The sequence below is a fragment of the Rhyacophila brunnea genome, unplaced genomic scaffold (genome assembly GCF_057557595.1).
Source record: "Rhyacophila brunnea isolate RB1 unplaced genomic scaffold, BYU_Rbru_1.0 scaffold_122, whole genome shotgun sequence".
Classification (NCBI taxonomy): Eukaryota; Metazoa; Arthropoda; class Insecta; order Trichoptera; family Rhyacophilidae; genus Rhyacophila; species Rhyacophila brunnea.
The window spans coordinates 55,215-74,968 of record NW_028232777.1 but is presented as its reverse complement, the minus strand read 5'-3'; positions in this window follow the sequence as shown (position 1 = coordinate 74,968).

The following is a 19,754-nucleotide window of genomic DNA, read 5'->3' as shown; positions in this document are numbered from 1 at the left end:
ACCGTAACACAATAATTTTTATTCTTCATCACACAAATATCTATATTTGTGTTCGAAAGCCGAATTATGCTTTATATTTCGGTTTATTCTTTCAAAAACTTACTTTTAATGAAATTTAAAATACTAAAATAAAATATTCTTAGGCAGAAGGTGTCTATATATTTCGTATATCTATAAAATATAATATTTTATATTGCAACGGAAAAGTGATATGTTAGTGGATTCATTTGATGGTTTTATTTGGCGTTTATTTTAAGAACCTCATGATAGTACATTTTTTCTTAATAAATAAGAATATTATATCTGTAAAAAAAATTATAAGCTTGTAAAATATCCTTTGTCAATTCACAACATTCATAATATTAAAAATAATACTGATCTACTAAGATTTGTCAGTGCAATGTAGCTCAAAAGTTTTCTAGAATTTAAACCATAAAAATAATTGATAGGCAAACCATAAAAAATGGTATCGAGATCAGTAAACCAATAAAGGAAGGATAATTGATATTTTTGTTTAAGAAATCAACTTTTGTTCCTGAAACTCGTAAGAACAATATGGGGATAATATTTTTGGTCTAATAAGTCTATTGTGTAAAAAAATAGCAACAAACATGGCTTACAGTAGATATTTTTTTTCTTTTGTAAAAAAATTCAAGATGATTTTTTTGGAGTTTTTTGCGTTTTTACACATAAAAATAATTGGTGTTGGCTCTCTTATGCAATATATATTCCAGATAATTTAACTATTTCTTATTTTACATATTATATACATAATATATGGCTTTAAAGGATTAAGCGCAATCAAGTTAACAACATCTTACTTTAAAAAACATTCCTTTTTAAATTTTTTTCATGTCATAAATTATTATAAAAATGATAATATGGCCCACCTGTCATTTTTATTATGATATAACGGTTACAAAAAAAAGAAAAAAACCATTAAAATTCGATCATATTTGCAGAAAAGCATTTTTTATATTTTTTTTCAATTTTATATACATTTTACTGCCACATTTCGTCGGGTCTATAATATAAATTCAGGCTCTATATCCGGTTTGTATATATAAGTTCAATTACAGTTTATATATATTGCACATAAATATTATTGGATTTTTTTTATTATGTAATTAGATTACAATAAACATACAATAAATGTCAATATCGTATAAATTTTATTAAATTTTTCTTTTATATTGGAAAAACGAGAGATTTTTTGATAATCGCTTTTTATTGATGTAGCTCAAAGCTTAAAATAACTTTCGTATACTTTTGTGCTATTAATACACGATTATGACTTTGAAACAAATATTTGTAGTAAAAATGGGTATTATAAATAAATACGTCAAATTTTACTTAAAATAAAAAATTGTTGATAAGAACACGAAAAAAGTTACCAATACACCTTAGAGCAATAAAGATGGAATTTTTTTATAATGCTTTATTTTTTCGATTGGTTTTATTTCATATAATTCTGAAAAACTAAAATATAAGATTTGACCTATACATTATCCCGTTGAAAAATTAAAGCTATTTTTGTAAGTTATAGGTTTTTATTATCATACTAAACATTTAATATAATAGGGAAAACTGATTGTTAATATTTGAACACAAGAAAATTTGAAGCTATAATCACTTTTTACGGAAGAATCTATAATTTTAAAAATAAAAATACAGAAGTAAACCTGTTCAAAGACTTATATCCGCATTTCAATAACAATAAGCTGTCATTTGCATCATTTAATGCAGAAATATCTTACAAGTAAAAAATATAAAACCACTTAGTTTTAGAAAATTATAATAAGACCTGGATATGCCATGTTTAAACGAGAATCTGTAAATAGAATGGGATAAAATAAAATATACTTGTTTCAGCATTTATTTTTATGTCTTAAACTTATTCCAATGAAATTATATATCATAAAATCATTAAAAAAAATTATGATTGTCTTGTTATCATAAAATATTTGATTTCTTGCTAAACCTGTCAATATTTCTATAATAACTGGAAAATATATTGCTATTTTAAATTTTAATTAATTTTAAGAAATTAAATATTTTTTAAATACAATTGTTCTTTATGAATTTGTTTCACTTATATGCTTTGCATAATATTTTTCTTAAAATGAAAAGTAAATGTATAAATTATAGAATATATTCTCTACCCACGCCTTAATTTAATATTGGGTTCATCATAAAATGATACCTTTAGCATAAAAAAACATTCTTAATTTAAAAAGTGTATATTTCTGAATAGTAAACGAAAATATACATATTATAAATTTATTATAGAAAAATAAAAACATTTCTGTCTTAAGTAAGTTGTTATGGCTGTGTTTACATGATATATAATTATTTTTAAGCAGTGAAATTCGATGTCTAGCTTTTTATTTAGAAATTTACAAATAAAATTCTATATAGAATTATATATCTACTAGTAATGTAAATTTAAAAGATCTAATAAAGCCAACTGTATTATAAAATATATGAAAATTTTTTCAAAACTTCCAAGGCTTGCAGCGATATCTGAAATATAAATATAATACAAAAAAATACAAGTTAAAGCTATAAAAAGCTGAAATTACTTATATGATATTTTAATACTTGAAGTCTATATGAGCATATATGTTTTTCAGACCTAATAAATAATGGTGAATTCGTATAGAAAGATCATTCAAAATTTTATATCGTGATAATGTATAAAAAAGGCTTAAATTTTTATTATATTCGACATTTATCGTAAATACGTTCCCGAAAAAAATAGCGATAAATAAATGAAATTATGAAGTCAAAGTGTTTATGTGTTTAAATTTGTCATTGATTGAAACAAAATTAGGCGAAAAAAAGCGATTCAATGATTTTGGTCTAATAATATTATACGTTTTTAAGTATGTTCTGTTGTAAGTAATTGAATCTAATTTTTTACTTCTGAAGTTTTAATTAATTTGGGAAATGCTTTAATTGTTTATTAAGTTATCAAATCTTATGATCAAAGATAAACGTAAAATAAAATAATTTGTAGATGGTCTCTGGTTAAATAAAATTTGTTAGAATTATTGCATTTCTTTTTTTTATATTCATATTGAACTATAATCACCATTATACTCAAAGTTTCTCCTGTGTTTTTTCTGGGGTGAAAAAAGACATACGAAAAAATATAGTAGATGAAATCATTTGAAGAAAAAGGTCTTTTGTAAAATTTAATATGAAAAGACCATAGATTTTTTTGAGGATAGCGAGATGGTTCATAGTTATTTTGCACCAAAGACTAGTTGTAGAAAGCGTTCCAGAAATACAGGCGAAAATTTAGTTTCTAAAATGATTGCAAATTTACATGAAAGAAGTATAGTTAAGCTTATTTTTTATGGTTAGAGTTTATTTTATTCTACAGAAGGTTAAAACGATTTTTTTTTGCAGATGCAACATCGTAATTTATATTTATGAAAGATGTAATTAGAATAAAAACATAAATTAATATATTTTTTGATTATTATAGCATCTTATTAATATTCCATCTATCTTCTTAGCAATAAAAACAACAAAATTATACACGCAATATAGTATACAGATATAAATACAAAAAATATGATAATTGTAGGGTAATTTTATTTGCCTTCAATAGAAAGTCTAGTTTCAAATATATCTTTCATTTGTGAATAATTCAAATAAATTTCATGCTCTTTAAAGATCACTTAGACACAAATGTCTGTTTTAATCTATCTATACGTATGATTACACCGTAAATTAATTACTGAAAGGTATGATTATTATATTCTAAGTAGCATACATGAGTTTTTAAATCTTGTTTTAGCCATTAAAAATCTTTAACACTTTAACAAAGACATTTGCTAGTTTTGCTTAATCTTAAAAACTAGGCAAGGCTGTAATTAATCATATCAAAGACAGGCCAACTTTCACCAGCGGATTTGTACAGAGAAGGAGCTTTCCTATTTACCATATGTTCTATTATCATATAACTGGTCGAATAAATAGTGTTTTTAAAATATTTATTGTGGATTTTGTCGTGTTTTAGCATGTTCAATAGTATTTTTTATGTTTCTGTACTACTTTTTTTGTATTTATTGCTTTATTTCACTTCATTAAAGAATAGATTCATTGTGATATGTTGATGGAGGAGATTTTTTTTTAATTTATTCCTATGCTTTGAAAACCCATATTTTTTGTATATAAATCGATGTATATGTAAAACAATTTATTGCTATATACTACAGAATTTGAAATATATAAGTGAAATATGGCAACTTCATAATATAAGCAATGTTTTATATTTATTTCTTTATATATTTTGGAACAAGATAAACGCTTAAAATTCTAAAGCTGCAAAATTGGAAAACTTTAAATATTGTATGAAAATAAATGGCTGGATAAATTCCCAAAAGATGACAAAAACTTTGATTTTAATCTTTTTATCCGAAAAAATTATTGATATTGAAAAAACTTTGTTTTTGGCTTTTAATTAAGTTAGATAGGTGAATTGAAGAATATTGCGCCGGAATTATATTTCCATATTTTAAAGCTAAATATTGCAAGACCTAGATCTTTAAAAAGTTATAGGGGCAGAAAAATATATTTTAAGATTGACTGAATGAATATTTAGCATTTATATACGTGTATTATAACTAATTCGCTGTTTTATTTTGAAAAATAGATATACTAAAACAATGTTATTTGAAATAAGCCAATAAGTGCTAGCCTATACCGAATCAACCCTTTTTTGCATTTTTTATGATTATCACAAAATTTAAAAGGTAAATATCTTCTTCTATTTTATATCTTATCTTAATTTTCCTTGTTTTCTAATGTCCCAAATTTTTATAAATATTTTTAATTTTGTATGATTGTTTACAGTATGACGAATGGCTTTATTTATAAAGGTTTAAATCGGCATTGAATTATTTTTAAAATTTAATTTTTATTTTCAAAACTAAAGCATATTTTATTATATAAATAAAAAAAATCAATCGTTCTATAATAAATGTTTTTGTGTGCATAAATGTTTCTTTTACTATTCTTATTATATTTTTTGATGTTATAATGTTTGAATTAAAATTTTATGGTGGCAATTGCATATTTATGATAGATGTGGATTTATTTCTTTTTTTACAAGCATAAATTTTTTATCCGATCGATAATAATTTATAATATTTTTTTGCTTTAAAATTTTTATTTGTGAACACAAATCAAATGTGTTCTGCATTTTTTAATTATATTTGAGATTACAAAATGAATGCAACGCATAGGTATAAAAATTTATTTAACTATCTTAGAAAAATATGTTTTTTTCGTAGATAAAAGCAAAAATCTGATTTTTAAATTTTATTCCGATTTTTTCAAAACCGAGATCAATTATTTGGCCTTCTATACGTTGAAGTTAAAAAGTTTATAAAATCGTGTGTTTACTTTTTTTTATCATAGTTTATAGTTGAAAAGTTTAGAAAATTGTGTGTTTACTTTTTCATATTTTTAAGTTTAATTGTTTAGAAATTGGGAGTTGAATAAGTTTCGACACTTTATAGTATAAAAGGTTTACAAAATTATGAGTTTACTTTTTTCATACTTTTAAGATGAATTGTTCAAAAATTGTGAGTTTATTAGATTCGATAGTTTACAGCTTAATAAATTGAGTGTTTACTTTTTTTCATACTTTTAAGTTCGCATAATAAATTGAGTGTTTACTTTTTTTCAATACTTTGAATATGTATTTTTTAAAAATTGCGAGTTTAATAAGTTTCGACACTTTATAGTATAAAAGGTTTACAAAATTATGAGTTTACTTTTTTTCATACTTTTAAGATGAATTGTTCAAAAATTGTGAGTTTATTAGTTTCGATAGTTTACAGCTTAATAAATTGAGAGTTTACTTTTTTTCATACTTTTAAGATGAATTGTTTAAAAATTGCGAGTTTATTAGTTTCGATAGTTTACAGTTGAATAAATTGTGAGTTTACTTTTTTTTCATACTTTTAAGTTTAAATGTTCAAAAATTGCGATTTTATTAGTTTCGATAGTTTACAGTTGAATAAATTGTGAGTTTACTTTTTTTCATACTTTTAAGTTTAAATGTTCAAAAATTGTGAGTTTATTAGTTTCGATAGTTTACAGTTGAATAAATTGAGTGTTTACTTTTTTTCATATTTTTAAGTTTAAATGTTCAAAAATTGTGAGTTTATTAGTTTCGATAGTTTCCAGCTTAATAAATTGAGTGTTTACTTTTTTTCTTACTTTTAAGATGAATTGTTTAAAAATTACGAGTTTATTAGTTTCGATAGTTTATAGTTTACAGCTTAATAAATTGTGAGTTTATTTTTTTAGTACTAAGGCAGGCCGGGTTTTATTTGTTTCTTAGAATTAGGGGTGGGGAGTTTAATTTCTATAACAATCTGACTTGTGATTCTTTTTCCAATGCCGAGGTAAATATTAAAGAATCCCGAATAGTTTTTCTTTTTAATTTCCATGATTGCTTTAGTGCTGATCATTTTTCTAATAATTTTTTCGCATTCTTCTTTAGTTAGAGCATTTCCTTTACCGTAATAAAAATTCCCCTTGAAATCCAAACTTTTTGCGTTTTTCGATCCTCTATATATATCAACAACTATATTCGAAGTCAGGTTACTATTTCCCGCCACGAAGTTATACAAATTTCGAGCATGTTCAGTTACATCTACAAGTTTAGTATCTTCGTTATTTTTAAGTCTAGCACAATTATCACAAGTTTTTTTACATTCTTTTGGATCGAAATCCTCGCCAAAATGTTTCAGTACTCTTGTTCTTCTGCACATTTTAGTATCTTCACAGTATTCAATAACCTTTTCGAGTTCTTCTTTTAGTTTTCGTTTTTGGGCTTGTGTATTTGTTCCTCTTTCAATTAAAAAGCCGATAATTTTTTTGTCGCCGTAATTATAATATAGCAAGCATATTGATTCTTTTCCGTCTCGGCCGGCTCTTCCAGTTTCTTGATAGTATCCTTCGAGGCTTTTTGGTAAAGAGTAATGTATGACGAATCTGACGTCTTTTTTATCGATACCCATTCCGAATGCGATTGTTGCAACAATGATTCTGAATATGTTTGTGTTCCATTGTTCTTGTACGGTGATTCTTTCTTTTTTTGAGAGGCCGGCGTGGTAGAATCTTGTTGAGATGTTATATTTGTCGTTCATTTTTTCCGAAATCATTTCGCACTCTTTTTGTGATGTGCAGTATATTATTCCGCATGATTCGGGGTAGTGTGTTGATATGAATGAGACTATTTCTAGGTCGATTGTTTTTGTTTTTTTGTGGACTTCGTATTTTAAGTTTGATCTATTGAAACTCATTTTATATGTTTTTGGGTTGTGCATTTTTAAAGTGTTTATTATATCTTGTTGAACTTTTGGAGATGCAGTGGCAGTAAGTGCGATTATTGGAACTGCGCGTGTGGGATTCATTTCATTTGTATTATTGTTATTATACATGTCTTTGTTACTATTATTATACACGTCTTTATTTCCATTATTATACACGTCTTTATTTCTAATATTATACATGTCTTTATTACCTATATATGTGTTTTTATCATACACATTTCTATCGAAAATATCATTCAAAACATTTCCGACTTCTTTATAGTCAGGTCGGAAGTCGTGTCCCCATTGAGAAACACAATGAGCCTCATCGATGACAACTCTTGACACATGAACATCCCTTAGCATATTCTGAAAGAGAATATTTTTACATAAAGATTCTGGTGTTACATAGAACAGTTTACATATGGGAGTGCCTTTTCTTTTAATTATATCGTACATCATTCCGCGATCGTTCATGCCGACTTGGCTTGATATTGCTAGAGCCATGATTCCTTTTTTCAGTAATCCTCTGACTTGATCTTGCATTAAAGAAAGAAGGGGGGATATTACTAAAGTAATTCCTGGAGATAATAGTGCGGGAAGTTGGTATGTTAGTGATTTTCCAAGACCAGTTGGCATTAATACGAATATGTCTGTGCCTTGAAGGGATGAGTTTATGATGGCGTGTTGGTGTGGTCTGAATGACTCTAGCTTGAATATTTTTCGTAGGACAGTGTGGGGAAGATCGTTTGTTATGTAGTTCTTTTCGCGTGTTACCTTTATATCGAGCGTGTTGGGAACTTTTTGACTTCCACTGCTTGATATTTTATCTGCTTTTTTATTTAACTCACTAGTTGTATTGTTATTGCTGATGGTTTTCAAATCTTTAGGGTTATTATTTTCATAACTATGATCATACCTTTCATCTTTTTGTTTAATAATATTATGGTGATAAGAATTTTTATCACCGTTTTTATTGTTATTGCTGGTGTTTTTCGAATCTTTAGGGTTATTATTTTCATAACTATGATCATATCTTTCATCTTTTTGTTGAATAATGTCTTTGGAAATTATTTCATTTGCCTTTTCCTCAAAATGATTGTATTTTATTGTGTTTTTTTGAAATAAATCAGAGGTATTTGCTTTATTTTCATAACTATGATCATGTTTTTTATCCTTTTGTTGAATAATATTGTGATGATAAGAATTTTTACTACCGTTTGTATTGTTATTGCTGATGTTTTGTGATTTATCAGGGTATTGCTTTGTTTTATAGTTATTATGCACGGTTTTTATATCATCACTCTCAAAATCTGAATATTGACTAATGTCATTATGATTACCAATGTGTTTTTTGATGGGGGTTCTTTGCTGATTTGTGCTATTAGAAGACTTTTGTGTGGTACCTTCAATATTAATTTTGTACGTAAACCCGTTATCAACCATCTCTGTGATATCCCCATTTACTTTTTGATGTTTAACGACTTTATAATCCCAATCTTGTGGTTCATCGTTTAAAACTATTTCTTTACATTTTTGTGTGGTTTGAATATTTTTGGGTTGTTCTATTTGTCTTATATCTTCAATGCTATTATTGAAATTTTGTTTAATATTGTCATTTAGACTTGTATTATTTTCTGTACATACAGGTTTTTTGAAAATTTCTATAACTTTTGGGTCATTGTCTTCATCAGAAAACATATATGCATCAATATCTGACGAATCTTCGTTGACTCTACTGTTAATTTGCTTTTTATCCTTAGAAGAAATATTAGATACCCCTCGTATCGCTTCTTTTTTATCATTAATTTCTTTGAATGATGAATTCATCCTTTGTATTTTATCACCGGTCACATTTTCTAAGTTTTTATGGTGTATTGTTGACTCTTTAAAACAATCCGTTTCCTTTAAGGATTGATTAAAGGATTTGTTTTTGTTCATTGAAGAAACGTTGACGTCCCTATTTTTTCGACTGGTTATTATATTTGGTGTCTTGTTGATATTTTCGCTTGATGAACTGGTTTTATTATTATACACTTTCACAGCACCATAATGATTTCCATTATCTAAACAATTATCAAGGTCACCTACAAAATCTTTTTTTTTTAAATTTTCTTTTTCATAGGTACTAAAAACAACATTATCATCAAACGAATCATTAATAAATGAACCTGTATATTTTTCAATATCACTAGAAGATTTCCGATCAAAAGAAAGTGTACATCGATCAACATCATCAAACAGTTTAGTAAGACACCCATCTTTTTCAACCACATTCATCGTAACGTCACTTTTTGCCTTTATTCTTTCATTTTTACCTGTTTTTTTATAACTGACTACTTTTATATCATCGTCTGAACTACTTATAAATATTCGCCTCTTGTTTATATTTACGTCGTCTTTTCTTTGAAAGGAATCTCTTTTTACTGTATTTTCTTTGCGTGGCTCGAGAACATTTCTTTCTGATATCCTTTTTTGAACTGTATTGCTCTTTTCACTAAGAATCGATATCCCGTTTTCTATTAGAATAGTGCCTTTTTCACGTTTACCCGAAATTTTATTTGCTCCATTTAAATCAGAAATATTATTTAATTCATTTTTTGATGATAAATCGTTGTTTAATTCATTTTTATATGAAATATTGCTAGCTTTATTTTGTAAATTACACTTATTGTCATTTTCATTTTTTAATGGGAAATTGTTGTCTAATTCATTTCTTGGTGGATAATTGCTGTTTAATTCATTTCTTGATGATAAATTGTTGTTTAATTCATTTTTATATGAAATATTGCTCGCTTTATTTTGTAAAATACACTCATTGTCATTTTCATTTTTTAATAGGAAATCGTTGTTTAGTTCATTTTGTAAAGGATAATTATTTCCTTTATTCTTTAATGGATAATTTTGGTGCAATTCATTTTTTGGTGGAGAATTGCTGTCTAATTCATTTTTTGATGATAAATTGTTGTTTAATTCATTTCTTGTCGGATAATTGTTGTTTAGTCCATTTTGTAAAGGATAATTATTTCCCATATTCTTCTGAGGATAATTTTGGTGCAATTCATTCCTCGATAGATATTTATTGATACAAATATTTTTGTATTGATTATTAACATTTTCCCTCTTTTTATTAAAATCTAAATCAACTAACTCATCCGAAAAAATATAACCATAACTTGAATCATCTAATGGACTATGATCTGGATTTTCTTTACTCTGCAACAATTTGTATGCATCTAGAAATCCCGTGTCTGAAGATAAATCAATTATAGAGCTTTGACCTGGTTTTCGTGGACATCTCTTTTGGGCCATGTCTGAATTAAAGATGGGTCTCACTTTTTGCTGCATATAATATCAAAAAATATAATTATAATTTGTGCTGCTTGATGCATAAAATGATGCATTAAATTGTAATTAATACAAAAATTCTTCATATCGAATATTTATGATCACATTTTTCATATTTAAATAAAATTTGTACTGCTTGATATTTAAATTAATCACGTATATAGGAATTAGTTTAATAATATAATTGTACAAGTATTTATGATCATATTTCTCATATTCAAAATCATATATAATAATTTCAATTATATTATTAAACTAATTCCTATATACGTGATTAATTTAAATATATAATTGTACAAGTATATATGATCATATTTGTCATATTCAAAATCATATATAATAATTTCAAATATATTATTAAACTAATTCCTATATACGTGATTAATTTAAATATATAATTGTACAAGTATATATGATCATATTTGTCATATTCAAAATCATATATAATAATTTAAATAATTCATGAACATGCCTACATATATTATAAAATTGTATTAATGCAATAATATTATATAAGGTAACATTTTTTGCAATAATAACCAACTAGAAATTAAAATAATTTAATAAGAATTCCATTTATATAGCTTTGATCTATAATAAAAAAAATATTTATTATAGTCTATTTTGATTTTTAAAACACACTTGTTAAAAATATACTGTCTATAAATTATATTTTTTTTATGGGTTAATTAGCCTTTTAACTGTTCATGTTTTCTCGCGCAAAACTTTAGATTACTCAATATTAAAGATTCATCGTATACTATTTTCAAGCAAATCATCCTTAAAGTCTTCCTCCATATATCTTTCTACGCTCAAGAATCATTTATCTAAATGTTTTTATCAATATTATTGTTTGTGAATATGCTTCCACTGGAATCTCCAATTAAACAAGTTATTATTTATAATATTTTTAATATCTAGTGTTTTAATTTTTTGATTAAAATATTAGTAGATGAAATACTGTTTTTTATACATAATTCTAATTGAAAATATTTTCTTGTCCACTGTTTTTTCTAGAAAAACAAAATCGTTAAATTTTATATATTTTTCTGATAATAATGCTATTATATATATCAAATAAACTTTGTTAAATATATTTGAAAGAAAATACTGTTTTTTACTTATTTGATGCATTCTAATTCAAAATAATTTTTTTACCACTAAAATTTTATATGTTCTTCTTATAAACGGCAGGAAATATATATAAAATACCACGATATATGTATATATATAAAATACCACGATATATGTATATTATAAAAATATCATAACTGTCTTATAAAATCATAAGAAAAAACGTCCTAATGTTTAATAGATGTATGTGTATTTCGCATCTAGACACAAAAAATTATTCTGCTCACATATAAATAATTTTTACAGACATAAAAACATATGTAAGAATCAGGAAATGTATAATATAATAGACGTTTAAATTTAAGTACATAGTCCTTAAAAAATACGAAACGAAAAACACAAAATATAAAAGTATAATATAAAGGAAGTTTAAATTTAAGTACTTAGTCCTTAAAAAATACGAAACGAAAAACACAAAATTAAAAAGTATAATAGAAGTTTAGTATAAAGTTATCTACGCTCCAAACAAATACAAAACGAAAAACACAAAATTAAAAAGTATAATAGAAGTTTAGCATAAAGTTATCTACGCTCCAAACAAATACAAAACGAAAAACACAAAATTAAAAAGATTCATAAAAATATGTTTTTTATACCCAACTTATGTGACAATTTGAATATCAATTCACATTCCAGCAAAGATAACCATCATATAACCTCGAAAACCATGTCTTTTGTATTCCTATACATTATATATAAAAATAAACTCTAAAAAATCGAAAAAAAAGGTTTCAAGTAATATTATAACAATTTTTTAATCAGGCTTATACATCGGGTGTATAAGCTTGAGTTATAGTTAACACTTATTTAAATATCTAAAATTAAATATCTACTAAACAACCTCAGAAATTTTCACGATTAAATATGTATTTAACATTAAAATCTAAATTAAAGCAGAAAACAATACCATATTGAACGACAAAAAAATATTCTCATGCTAAAATTAATGAAAAATAAAAGTAATATATAATTTAAATACAAAAACAACAAAAATATTTACGACTTTGTTTATAAAACAATACTAATTAAAAAATGAATGCATATTTGATTTATTTATTTGGGTTAATTGTGCATTAAAATGTTTTCAGACAGTTTTCTGAACTTTAAATAACAAAATTATACGAACAACCATATGTCTGGGCATTTTAAAATATTATTGAATCAGGCACCCCCTATTCATCCTATAAAAAACCTTTTTTTCTGGTAAATATTTGGATATAAATCATAATTAAAAAATAAAAGTAATTCAAACTAAACAGTCTCATATTTTTTTTGCTTATTTTTATACTATTATTCATCGGTACATTTTGATCACTTATAAATTCTCTTTTTATATAATTTATTCTTTAAATTTTCATAAATATTTAAGGTTTAGTTATTTTTTCTGAATATTTATTGTGTAATGAAGTTATTTCACTTGACATCAATAGTAGATAAAATATTGTCTTTTTACTAATTTTATATATACAATGGTTGCAAATATCTCTTTTTTTTTAATTTTTCATTTATTTGATTTAGGAAATTTATTCTAATATAAAGATTTTTTGAATAGACTTGTTCTATTTCCGACATAAAAATACGCAGAAAATAAATTATATATTGAATATATATATTTATCGAAATATTACTCGAGTAAGAGAGAAAGAAGAGTAAAAATGAAAATCTAAACGAGAAAGGTTGACTTATTTATGACGAAGTTATATTTGATACATATTAAACCCATCTCTCCTCTATTTGTAGTATTCATGTGTCAAAATATACAAATATATTTAAAAATCTTGGTAAAGTTATATGAATATTAAATTTCATCAATATATTGCCTAACTTCTGCTTATTAAAACATCTACATTTCTCTAAAAAAGACCCCAGACACTATACGCAGCAGACTAAAAATGCTATATAAAAAAAATAACAATACCTTTTGCCTTTTGAGTGCTTAAATTTATATAAAATTACTATTTTATGGAAAATATGTTTTTAATAGATAAATATCTTTAATTTATGCATAAAATATCATCTCGATACCGCATATAATAAAGCATTACAAAATATAAAACGTATATTTAAAAATCAATATGGTTACTAAAAAAATCTGAAAATGAACACTTTCAATTCATGCTTCTTATACGTTTGAGAAATTATATTCTCTGCCTTAAGACCCAGCTTCTCACATACAATATTAGCATATCTATATTTGAAATATTAGATTTTTTGTTTATAAGCCACTAGTAACTCTAATTTCCTTTTAGAGTATTATATTTGCTTGCAAAATTCCTACCACAACACAGAAAAAATAAAATAAAAAATAAGCAGCCAAATAGAAAATTAAATATCGTATACTAAATAATAAAGAGCAGATGTCTAAATTATTGACTCATCTGATATTCTTCTTTAAATTAGAAAAAATAACAGTATTTCTTTTTATGTATTTTATTATCAGATTCGAAATTAATATATTTATTTACATTTTATTATATTTTGAAAGTCGTGGATTTTTTTTTACAAATTTTTTAGACACATTTATACATTTTTATTTCCTTATCTATATTTTTATTCACATTTTCTTTAATTTAAAATTCAATGAAATCATTTTTTATACGTGTCTCGTACTTGTACTTAAAATGGTTTCATTCTTTACTGTAAATTTATCCTCATTTTTTCTATATTTTATTCCAGAAGATTTTTTGTTTACGCATCTCTTTATACATTTTCATTTCTTCATCTATATTTTTTTTCACATTTTGTTTTAATTTTAATATTCATTGAATTATTTTTTTGCGCATGTCTCTTTTTTGGTTTTTAAAACGGTTTCATTTCTTATTATAAATTTTATCCATATTTCTGTTTATATTTTTCGATTCATCATAATAATTTTGACAAAAAATATTTATTTTCAAACAAAATACACTTTTTTTTCAGTTACTCAAAAAAATCACCATATTAAGTAAAAAATTATAATTCGAGAAGATAATTTCATTAAGACATTTATATAGTATTTCTTATTAAGACATTAGCATAAAAAATCTTTCCATCAGTAATATTTTTATTTTGTTGATAATAGATCTACACAAGCTTCATATAATTTTATATAAGTCTGGTTTTTATTTCTCATTTTAACATAATTCAATTGTATTAAAAAAATTCGCTTACATGCGTGGGGTTTAATACTAAAAAAATAAAGGCTTTAATGTTTATTCTTTATAAAATATTAAAATCAAAACGCTGTCAAAAATATTTCTTATAACCGAAAATAAATTTAGCGTTACATTGTGATCTATAAAGAGTGAACTTATTATATATATTTTTAACTAATTGCTGGAATCATAGATAACAAAATCTACAAATATACTTCTGTTTATACGGCTACAATACTGCTTACACATTGGCTATTGATTAGTTTACATTGCTTTTTCAGGTTGGTAATCTTAAATCTATTTAAGAGCCTAAATACGAAGAAAGCTATAAAAATTTTTGTTGAATACATACTTCGAATAAAAAAAATATGCTATTTATTTTTTTATAGTAAACGTAATGACAAATCAAATTTATTGACAAAATATAATTTTCGTGATTTTTGGCTTACTGATGTGAATTTCAAAATAAATAAAATTGTATCACTTGTAATCTATTTCTGTTCAATCAAAATTTTACTCATTCATAAATTTTTTTTTATTTTACTAATATTTAACGACATGTTAGATGGATATTTATTTCATAATAGATATGTGTAATCTTAGATGATTTTTTAAACTTAATTATATTTTAAAAATAGTTGATTAATTACTAGGATTAAATTATGATATTTAATTAAATAAAATAATCAAGACACTTATACTCATCTCATTTGAGAAAAGAAGAGCAGTTGATGAGGATATATCAGGGTAAGGTGTCAAAAGATGCATCAAGTAGTTGTGCAATATTTCCAATAGGCTGACTACGACTCAATATATGTAATTTATGCAATGTAACTTAACCCATAAATAAAAAAAATTATTATTAAATTTATCAATGCTACACTTATCAGCAATAAATTTGCTACTATATGTAAAATCCTAATAATATCAATATGATTGTTGAGTTAATGGTATTTAGCCATTTAAATCTGTTCGAGCATAAAAATAATTTGCAATGAAGTTAAAGACAAATTACCTCTTTTTATCTAATTATTTCTAAAATATACTCAGTAGATCTTCTATTTCATATTTATTGTTCCAAGTGTTCGTTTAATCTTATTGTTGGCTCGTATGCTTCAGTCGGATTTCCTAATACTTTATATACAACTTGTGGTATTTTGTCACCACTATATTCCATGTCATGAATTTTTTACCATTCATATTTCGCATTTGAAAATTTGGAGAGTTTTTAGCGTTTAAATCTTATTTTTTCTGCTTCTCATTTTCTAATCAATAAATAGTTAATTGTGATATAAATTCGTTTAAACCTCTTGGAATTGCCTACAAAAAATCATGTAAGTAGATTCTGAATATAAAAATATATGTGGCATAATCTATGTTATAAGCAGAGACATTTTTGAAACGCAATCTTGTTAAGAAATTGTGATTGATAAAGTGAAAAATTATAGAAAAAAATGGTAGGCATAATAAACAATATACAATCCCATGATCAATAAAATGGAAATTTATGATCAATCAAAAGATAAAATCATGAACAATAGTATTAATAGATTATAATCAATGAAACTTATTTTTTGCGATTGAAAATAATTTTTATATTTAAAATTAATTATGAAATCTAATATGCTGTAATAATATTAAAAAGATGACTCTAAAAAACAGCTTGTAAAAATAGAACCTATATTTATCATATTCATGTATTTGAACGTAAATTCGGATTATTTATAATGTTTTGATCATTGGCACTATCATCCAGATTAAAGAATTAAGCTTGGTTAAAACCCTTAAAAACAGCTATAGAATTTCCTTTTATTTTAAATAACTTCTGAACTATTTTGATATTTTTATTGATGATTCTAAACAGTATAATTTATTGTTCCTTTGATTTAACCAATTTAATCTCTTAAAATTAATTTTTTCACTATATACTCTCTTATTATATACACATTCAGTTTTATAATATATAAATTTAATTAAAATTCATAGAATTCTTTGAAATATAAATAAAATCTGTATATCTCTGAAAAATAAGATTTCTAATCAACTATTTTAATTTAATTGCCATTCATACATAAAACTTCAACAATATCTTTAAAATTAACTCTTTTATATATAATAACTAGTCAACTATATATTAAATATGCTAAAAAATGATCCTCGTTTTATGGATATTCTTTCTGAATCAAAGTCAATTCAATTATCCAGATTTTACTCTTTCAGTCTAAAGTTTATGGAAAAGAAATTATATATTTGTGTTCTTTTTCTTTTTTCGATTTTAGTTACATTAAATTTGTTAATATTATTTTCAAAGCATGTTTTTTATACATATAAACTGCTATATTTTTTACCTTTTCAAAAAATTTCTTCATCGTGCATATTTTTTTGATTATTTCACTTTTAATAATGGAAGTAAATAATGCGTATAACATCATTGAAATTTGATACTCTCGCATAGCAATATGTTTTTTTTAGCAAATATACACCATATTTTTCTTCGAAAATTATATTATTTTCATGGGTAAAGGTTTTTATTTTCTCATATTTTTGGTAGAATTATAGAAACTTATTTATTTTTAATATTGATGTTTTATACATCTTGGATAAACATAAAAAACTTTATAGTTTTAATTTAATTTAATGAGTAAAAGCAAACTTATGGAAGAATTAGAAAGATACAATTCAATACATTTATTGATTTTAATCGTTCTTTTTAAAATCAAATTTTATTTTTCAAATATATTTTTCTTCGAGTTTTATATTATTCATCCAGCATAAAACACCCCGGACTAATCACAATAATAAATCTCATATATTTGGGTTATAAAACTGTAATAATTCTTAAAAATTAGAATCTAAATACCATATGAATTAACAATTGTATAAGATCCTAAAAATTAAGATTTTTACGGATTAATTGTCTGCCTCCTTAATTTCGAATGAAACTATCAAATTTATGCATTATTAGTAAAATAAACACTTTAAACTTCTAATAGATTATATCTTATTATAAATAATACGCGCGTAAAGATTACAACACTATTTTATACTGTTTCACATGATGATATGTTTTTTTAAGAAGTATAGAAATGTAATAAGTGGTGTAACGGTCCATAGCAGTTATTGTTTTATTCCTTTCTTAATATATTTCCCGAAAATCTTGAACTTCGATTTTTTACAGTTCAAACGTCTAAATATTTAATGAACCTATTTATTATTCATTATTTACGGGTTAAGTTTCTTTTTATCAATTCCATCTATTGAGACGTGTCAACCCACTGGGGACATTGCACAACACTTCGATGCATCTCTTACCACCGTCCCCCGTTCTATCTTCATCAACTGCTCTTCTTTCTCAAATTAGATGAGTTCAAGTATCTTGCGAAGTGTGAAAGCTTGCATGTATGCTTCTTCTTCGTCCGGGTGTTTAACTAGTTAGCATAATTTTTGTGAAGATTCAAAATAAATTTTTTTTTTACATAAAAGACAGTAAAATATTTATATAAACTTTGGTTAAAAATACTTGTCATTCTAAGTTTATTTACATGCTAAATTGTAGTTGTTTAAAATTAGATAATATTGAGATATACATAATTTTTTTTATACTTAATTTTTTCGCTTTATATATTAAGAAAAGTCTTTTATTTAAATCACATTTCCTTGTCAGCCGATTGATTCATTATAGATATAAGGGTATTTTCAGCAAGAAGTTCAAATTCTTCAGCAGATTGGCAATGTTTATGCGAAGTTTCACAATATTTATACGCCTGTTTATCAGAATAATAAAATTTGTCCTCCAAACGTGCTTTTAGTATTGTTTCAAATTCTTTTGATGCGTTTAAAACATTTTCTCCGCCAAATATGTAATTTTCGGCTGCTAATATATAGAATATTGCGGCTTTATACAATTCTTTCGTATAATCCGTATGCGTTTCTTTTGATTTTGCTTTGCTTTCTGGATATTTTTGGGTGAATTTCAGAATATCCATGGCATTTTTATAGTTTATTACTGCTCGTTCAGACATTTTAATGGATGCATTTGCATTTGTTTTGATTGGTCGGTAATATAATCGTGTGATACCACTAGACCGATGGTATTCTTGTGTTAATTTATTCCGTGAAGAATCATATTTATGTTCATCTATGTAAGTTTTGAGAACTTCTACGATGTTCGCGAGTTTAATTATTGTTACATTTATATTTATTGGGCTGTTTAAAAGGTCGAACTCTATTTTAAATGCGACTACAAACATCGATGGATATGGTATGGTCCCATCAAGCTGTTCTTTGCATGCATCGAAGTTTGCCAATTTGTGAAAATCTACGTCATATGAAATGTAAAACCAAAGAAATCTTAATATAAAATTCTTTGTAAAAATTGTTATACTTGCCGGCTTCATTGCGACTGCATTATCACATATATTTTTTTTCATGTAGTTAAGGGGTAAATTATTTGGTGCTTATCGCCTTTTAATCCATAAAATTTATAAATATGGTAAGTTTTATCAAAATTGGAGTCTTAAATAAATTATATTCATTTTAAAACTTCTTTGGTTTATAAAAATAGACATTCGTATTATATATAATATGTTTTAGAGCTTTTTATTTTATAAAGTGTGCATCTTCTATGTAGACATTATTGATCATTTCAATATCATAAAAATAAAAGGATCAGGTGAATTAAAAATAAGTTTAGTCGCACAATCAAAATTTAGAACAGCGTGTTTTTTTAGATAAAAGAATATAATTATTTTTTAAAAGAGCAAGTTTCTTCTGTGACAATTTTTTGGTTTTTTCATGC